Below are 8,037 nucleotides of genomic sequence, written 5' to 3'. Positions count from 1 at the left end.
TGTCCCTCTCCTTCTGCTTCTGCACAAAGGTCCCTTGTCTCTGAGAAAACAACTGCCAGTTGTTGGCAACATGATAAAGGCCTCAGAGCATCTTTCTTCTGACTAATAAAAGGCGTTTATGTTCCCTGAAATGGTGTGTTAAGTTATTTGTGTGTTTTATAGAAGGTGTGTTATTGTAAGGATTCAAGATACAAAGAAGGGAGGGTTTACTTCAGACCTTGGGAAAATGAACGGATACCTCGTGCTTCGTGATGTGTGCGAGACAGCAGGCAGTAAACCACAGCTACCTGCGCATACTTCATTCAGAGTGACGGTTTCATTTGCACATTAAATTTTGGCTACGTTTTATGTAAATTACTTCTTTTCTCTAGTCATTGGCATAAATGTCTCTTGTTTTTTTCTCTTGCCTACACTGTGCCTCACTGACATCTATTCAGTAATTTTTCTTACCTAAATTTTCCACTTCTTCCTAAGGATTTCCCTCCATATTTTCCTGGCCACATTTCCTGGTTTTCCTTACCTTAGACAGCTCCACTGTGCTATCGAGGAATGTTTGAAGACAGAATGGAAGTGCGTTGGTTGTCACTTGAGATGTTCCCTGATCTCCACAGTCAATGCTTACCCTTAGTTTTCAAATGGTGCTTTCCGTGGAGCCTTTATACATCACACCATGCTCTTAGGAGTTCGGGGTTATGATTGAGAGAATAAGGAAATCCAGCTTTTATGGTGCATAACTGGTCCTAGGAATTTCCCTTCACAACCTGTAAATGGAAGTCCCATTCTTCCTCAGTAAGTCTATCTTCAGTACCCAGAAATGAGTTGGGATCAAATCTGTCTTTCATACTGTCTGATAGCTTTTATTTTTTTTAATGCAGTTACTAGCGTTAACACCATAGGTATCAGACCCTTGCTTTGTTTTACTCTCCATAAATACCCAGGCTCTGGTAATCCTGAGAACAAAATACGAGTGTAATTTCCCTCACACTCCTCCAAAATATGAGTTTCAATTGTTCCTTACATTCCTCTCTAGTGTAGTTTAGTAAGAGTTTGAAATAACTTCATATAATAAGTGATCTTTAATTACATAATCATCTGTATAGGTCTTATTGGATTATAGAGTAATATACCCCAAATCTTGTAAGACTAAGCCATTGTCATCAGGCATAAAAAATGAAATTCCATAACTTAAAACATTTTCTTAAATTCTAAACAAATTGAGCCTAACTGTGAAACTATTACTATCTAGTCTTCAACCCCATCAGAGACTGAAGACGGACTAAAATTATTACTTAAGTAGGAAAACTGTTTTAAAATTGATAAATACAAGATACGATAGAGAATGACTTAGGTACAAAACTTTGGACTCACTCACCTAGATAGCATAGATGGTATTTGATTCAAGGTTTCTCAATGCAAATGAGCTAAACATTATGAATGTAGCTTTTAAATATGGCTGTCCTGAATTTTTTCCTAACTTTTCTTTCTGTATGTAGCTTATTATAACTAACTAACTAAGTAAATAAATATATAAAGAAAGAAAGAAACAAATGCAACTCCAAATGAATTGAAGACAGCATAAAAATAAAATTTAGGACCATCTAGAATAAAATTTAGGACCCATGGAGAGAGGTCTGGGGCTATGCATGTCATGCATTGCTATAATCCACATTTTTTGTTACTAAGAAGCCAAAGAGCATTTATAAAATGTGGTCCTCTCAGAATGTGGTATTTAGTACTCTGAAACCAATTTCCTGTTTTTCTCAAAGCAGAATCTTCTGCTATCAAACGGGCCTGGATTTTTTTAAATAACTGCTCAGTATTTCATATAAGTGGGACTTTTGTCTACCCATAAAAGCTAGGATGAGCAGCACCCCCCGTTTGTTTGTTTGTTTGTTTTCTCTAGGTAGAATCCTTGACTACTTTTTCTGCATGTAGCAAAGACCAGTAATGGACACTGGTTTACAGAGAGGTGATGGTACACATCATTTCACAGCAGCACTGCTTTACTAAATCCTACTTCAAATGTATTTGTTTTGTTTTGCTCTGATTCAGTTAAGGCTCTTTGGTGTCCTCATGATACTTCCAGGTCCTGCTGGAGTTGGGGTCTAGTCCAGAGGTGCTCTCTGGATCTGCAAGAGCCAGAGGCCTGGTTGAATGTTACTCCCTGGAACCACTGGAGCTAGAGAACATGCAAGGTTTTTTCCCTTCCTCCTTCCTTTTCTACTTCCATTCCTCCATTCCTCTTTCTCTCCCTCCCTCCTTTTTTTTTGTTTTTTCTGTCTTGTATTGTCTGTCTGTTTCTCTCTCCCCCTTCCTTCCTCTCTCCTAAGAAACAAATACCTTTGGCAGTATGTGTTTTTAAGAGTCATATAGCAACTTCACTCCAAATTGCTAGCTTTCCCTCTCAGCAGTAACAGTCCTTAATGTGCTGATGTGTTGATGCGAGAATGTTACTGTTTACTACCACATCCTGATAACGTGTTAGTTGAAAGTGGAGTATCAAAAATGAAAATAAGCCAGCATTCAAGTGATATTCAACACATTCTCCACAGACATGGGTACCAGATAGTTTGCCAAGTCCAGAAATAGTAAGAGACTGTGTAAGTTGGTGATAACCTAGTTTAGTCTCTGTATGAACCCGCTGATCTGAGAATGAATGAGATTGTATATGGAGGATGCAAACAAGTGCAGAAAGTCTCATCAGTCCAGATGAAAAGAGGGTTGGGGAACAGGAAAGGTGAAAAAGAGGAGTGTGTAAGGTGACGAGAGGAGGATCATGCAATTCAGCACACAAACTTCCACACAGAATGAGGGTAAGAGTGGAAGAAATGATGATAATGCAGGAAAACTAAAGAAGGGACTTAGGAGGAACAGGATAGTCACTTATGAGGAGTGATTTTATGGTTCTCTTCTTAACAAGATAATTTTTTCCCTGCATTACATGGGCAAAAGGCTTTAAACCAAGGACGAGTTTATTATGGAAACAAACAACAAGGTACATGACATTAATATCCTTATTTATCAGCTTGTGTCTCCTGTTACCTGAATTCCCCAAATTCTCTTCCTAATGTTTTTGAAAGAAAGAAATGTTCCACAAACCTCTATGATCACTAAATTAATAGACATCAATGAACAGCTATTTATCCAGAGGGGAATTGTTAGAAATGGTTTCACTTGGTATAGCATAGCATCTGGTTGTAGTTTTCCTTCATTCACACAATGAGAAAATAAAAGGAACATGAATTAAGAATAGATGAATGAGCAAATGTCCTTTTTGTGTACTTGAGCCTCTTTTGGATATATGCCCAGTAGTGGTATGGCTGGATCTTGAGGAAGCACTATTCCTAGTTGTCTGAGAAAGCGCCAGATTGATTTCCAGAGTGGTTGTACAAGTTTACATTCCCACCAGCAGTGAAGGAGGGTTCCCCTTTCTCCACAACCTCTCCAGCATGTGTTGTCACTTGAGTTTTTGATCTTGGCCATTCTCATGGGTGTAAGGTGAAATCTCAGGGTTGTTTTGATTTGCATTTCCCTAATGGCTAATGAGGTTGAGCATTTCTTTAAGTGCTTCTCTGCCATTCGGTATTCCTCTACAGAGAATTCTCTGTTTAGCTCTGTTCCCCATTTTTTAAGTGGATTACTTGGTTTGCTGCTTTTCAGCTTCTTTAGTTCTTTATATATACTGGATATGAGTCCTCTGTCAGATAAAGGGTTGGTGAAGATTCTTTCCCAATCTGTAGGTGGTCGCTTTGTTTTGATGATGGTGTCCTTTGCTTTACAGAAGCTTTTCAGTTTCATGAGGTCCCATTTATTGACTGTTGCTCTTAGAGCCTGTGCTGTTGGTATTCTGTTCAGGAAGTTTTCCCCTGTACCAATGAGTTCTAGGGTATATCCCACTTTTTTTTCAAGCCCAGGGCAGTTCAGAGTCCAATTGGGTTACATAGTAATGTGAAGAGGGACTGCCTCTGACATAATCTGATTGGCCTGCTCTTTGATCACCTCCCTCTGGGGGGGAGCAGCCTTACCAGGCCATAGTAGAGACAATGCAGCACTTTTGATGTGAACTGACAGACTAAGATCAGAAAGGAGAGGAGAACCTCCCCTATTAGTGGACTTGGGGAGGGGTATGCAAGCAGAGGGAGGAGGGAGGGTGGGACTGGGAAGGGAGAAGGGAGGGGCTTATGGGGGGATGCAGAATGAATAAAGTGTAATTGATGAAAAATTAAAAAAAAAGAATAGATGAATGACATAGTGTTATCCTCATCTGAAATTTGAGGTATAAATTGTCACTTATATGGAAAGAGTTCTCACATTCTGACGGCCGTCCATCAGGACAGGCTGTGCAAAAGTTGCAGTATTCAGCACTGCACACACTTAAATATTCACAGCAATAAACGCTGTTAGCTCAGACTCATTCCAAGATCGCTTTCCTTCTGAAATTTGTTTTATAAGGCTAGTAATTTATCTGATATTTATTAGTATTTTTGACAGTTTGTGTGGCATTAAAATGAATATATTTTCTAAGTTCTTATGATTGAATGAGAGAGCAGATTCCCATGGTGATGGATTGAAGTTGCCACTGACTCTTCCTTATCTCATCCATCTGGCAGGGACTGCCTGAGAACTCTCAGGATTTCTGCCTATTTTGAAGACAACATCTTACATGGTCTTGTGGTACTCATGACTGTGTTCATCATAGGAGTGAAGTTCATAAATAGATTCTGAAAGTATAAAGAAGACAAGACCAGAGATACCCAGAGAAAAACTGTCTCCAGGAAAACAAAACAAAACAAAAAATAGTGCTAGAATAAGACAATAAACACTTGAGGAAAGCCAGAACATGGGAAACAAAAGTGTTGAGAGCTTTGATTTATTCCCCATGAAAGGCATGCTCATTTTAGACTGGAGAAGCAGGCATGAGAGTAATATGAAGCATATGTATGAATCTTATTGAAAATATATTAATAAGGTTGATGAATATGATCATTAAAGGTGATTTAGAAATATTAGTTAAATCAAAATAAAAATTTCAAAACAAGCATTAACTATTGTTAATGTATCCTGACTGCACAAAACACAATCTGTTAAAATAAGTTTTATAGTAATATTTTACCTTTGAGGAAGTTTTATTTTTGTGTAAAGAAAACATCTATCAGATAGGAGCCTACCACAGAGGGCCTCTGAAAGATTCTATCCAGCAGGGTATCAAAGCAGATGCTGAGGCTCATATCCAAACTTTGGGCTGAGTTCAGGGAATATTATGAAAGAAGGGGGAGATAAAAGAGCTGGAGGGGACAGTTGCTGCACAAGGAGAGCAACAGAACCAAAAAATCTGGGCAAAGGGGTCTTTTCTGAGACTGATACTCCAACCAAGGACCATGCATGGAGATAACCTAGAACCATTGCATTGATGTAGCCCATTGCAGCTCAGTATCCAAGTGGGTTCCCTAGAAAGGGGAACAGTGAATGTCTCTGACATGAACTCAGTGGCTGGCTCTTTGATCACCTCTCACTGTGAGGGAAGCAGCCTTACCAGGCCATAGAGGAAGACAGTGCAGCCAGTCCTGATGAGACCTGATAGGCTAGGGCCAGATGGAAGGGGAAAAGGACCTCGCCTATCAGTGCCTTGGAGAGGGGCATGGGAGGAGTTGAAGGAAAGAAGTTGGGATTGGGAGGGAATGAGGGAGGTGACTACAGCTGGGACACAAAGTGAATAAACTGTAATTAATATAAAGAAAATTAAAACTAAAAGAAAGGAAAAAAAAAGAAAACATCTTTCACTCAATCATGAATCTGTTTGGTCTTGACACCGTACACCACTGGATTAACTGCGGAAGGTACTAAGAGGTACACACTCGCAACAATGATGTGAACACTGGGGGGCACCTTCTTGCCAACGCGGTGAGTTAGGAAGCTAAACAGTGCAGGTGTATAGGAGACCAGCATGGTGCAGACATGCGCAGCACAGGTGCCCAGGGCTTTAGAGCGGGCATTCTGGGAAGAAAGCCGGAACACTGCCTGGAGGATTTTTATGTAGGATGTCGCTATGAGTCCTAGGTCCACTGTTATCACTGAAAGGGCCACTGAGATGCCATACGCTCTGTTAATGAGAGTGTTGGCGCTGGCCAACTTCACCACAGCCATGTGCTCACAGTAGGCATGAGGGATGACATAGCCTGTGTAGTAGGGCAGCCTCTTAGTGAGAAGAGGACATGGTAAGACCATGAGCACACCTCTGACCAGGCCAACTAGACCTAGTTTAGTCATCATAGATGTTGTCAGGATCCTTGGATAATGAAGGGGGATACAAATGGCCACAAAGGGATCGAATGCCATCGCTACTAGGATGGCCGACTCCATGATGCAGAGCGTGTGGATAAAATACATTTGTGTTAGACAGGCATCAAAGTCAATCCAATGTGCATCAAACCAGAAGATGCCAAGCATCTTCAGAGTTGCAGAAGTGGCAAGACACATGTCATTCACCGACAGCATGCAAAGGAAGAAATACATAGGCTGGTGGAGGCTCGGCTCTAGCTTGATAGTAGCTATGATTACGCTGTTCCCCAGCAGGGTCAGGACAAACAGGAGGCAGACAGGGATGCCAATCCAGCAGTGAAAGTTTTCCAACCCAGGAATACCAACCAGGAAGAAAGACCCAATGTGTTGACATGTAATGTTGCCTGCCGTGTTAAAACCAAGCATGCTGTATGTTTGGTAGAAAGTACCAAGGGTAGTAATCTACAAACAGAAAATATCATTGTAAATTCTTCCCTGGTCCAGCATCACTTGAAAACGTTTCCAAAAGGAATTACTCAGCCAAACCTCTGAAAATACTAACATAAAAAGATTTAGCATTTCAATCTGAAAAGGAAATACATTTATTTATTATTTTTTCCTGAACTTTAAAGCTCACTTTAGTTTTAGCCATTATCTCTCTCTATTTATAGATCTGTAATAAGATAGTGTATAACTTTGTTGCTGGTGGTGATTTCCTCCTCAAAGTGAGATAAATACAGAGAAGGATTTGAAAATACAAATACACCCTATTTAACAAATGCAAAAACATTCTGCCTTTTTAAATTTATAATCTTATCATTAGTGAAACTAAATGCTTAGTCATCCTAATAGGATCTGATAAGAACAAAGAATATAAATTATAGGTATAACTCCTTTATTATTCTTCAAAAATAAAGTCAAGCATACAACACATTTTCTTCAGGAAAATCGTACAATTTTTCATTTCAAAACTGTGTGACCCTTCATTGTATAAAACATAAAAATATTTTGAGCAAGGGAGGTTGATTTAAAAGAGCTTAAAAGCACACATGAGGGAAACAAAGGCAAATTGGTCAATTCACAGTTGAATTCCTAGATTGTGGCAACACAGAGACAGTTAAGAGGAGTAATTATTGACTACCTACCAACAGTTCACAGACTACCTTACTTGTGTAAGGATCTTATTACTGGAAACTCCCCATTTGATTAATTTCTTGGATATTTGTTAACTAACAATGCTCTCTGATCACTTCTATTTAACAATATGAAGTCCTTAAACAGGTGGCTTGATAGACAGGTGAACACAAACACACCAAGTGAAGGAGCAGAAAGAACACACAGTCACATATTTTCAATTGCTATTTGCAAGCCCATGATTTGGAAATAAACCCAGTCTACTTGGAGTGTCACAGCTCTGTAGACTCAGTTTGGCCATGAGTCTCACTGTCTCCTTCAATACCCTTGTGGGTGGAGTCTTTCAGAGATCCTCTGTGGAGGGCTCCTGTCCTGATCCTTGTCTTCTCCTACTTCCGATGTCTATCCTGTTTGCCCTTCTGAATGAGGATTAAGCATCTTCCCAAGAGTCCTCCTTGTTGTTTAGCTTCTTTAGGACTATAGATTTGGTACATTTACACAATGGAATACTACTCAGCAATTAAAAACAAAGGAATCATGAAATTTTCCTACGAATGTCGGGAACTAGAAAAGATCATTCTGAGTGAGGTATCCCAGAAGCAGAAAGACACACATGGTATATAC

The 8,037-nt window shown here is 39.7% G+C and overlaps 1 pseudogene; it reads right to left on the bottom strand.

Moving 5' to 3' along the window:
* Window positions 1-5,766: 5,766 nt before the first annotated feature.
* Window positions 5,767-6,705, bottom strand: LOC132646997 (olfactory receptor 52P1-like; annotated as a pseudogene).
* Window positions 6,706-8,037: the final 1,332 nt, after the last annotated feature.

This window comes from Meriones unguiculatus, chromosome 14 (assembly GCF_030254825.1).
Source record: "Meriones unguiculatus strain TT.TT164.6M chromosome 14, Bangor_MerUng_6.1, whole genome shotgun sequence".
NCBI classification, from domain to species: Eukaryota; Metazoa; Chordata; class Mammalia; order Rodentia; family Muridae; genus Meriones; species Meriones unguiculatus.
The sequence above is the reverse complement of the archived record's forward strand: the minus strand, read 5'-3'. Positions and strand labels throughout refer to the sequence as shown.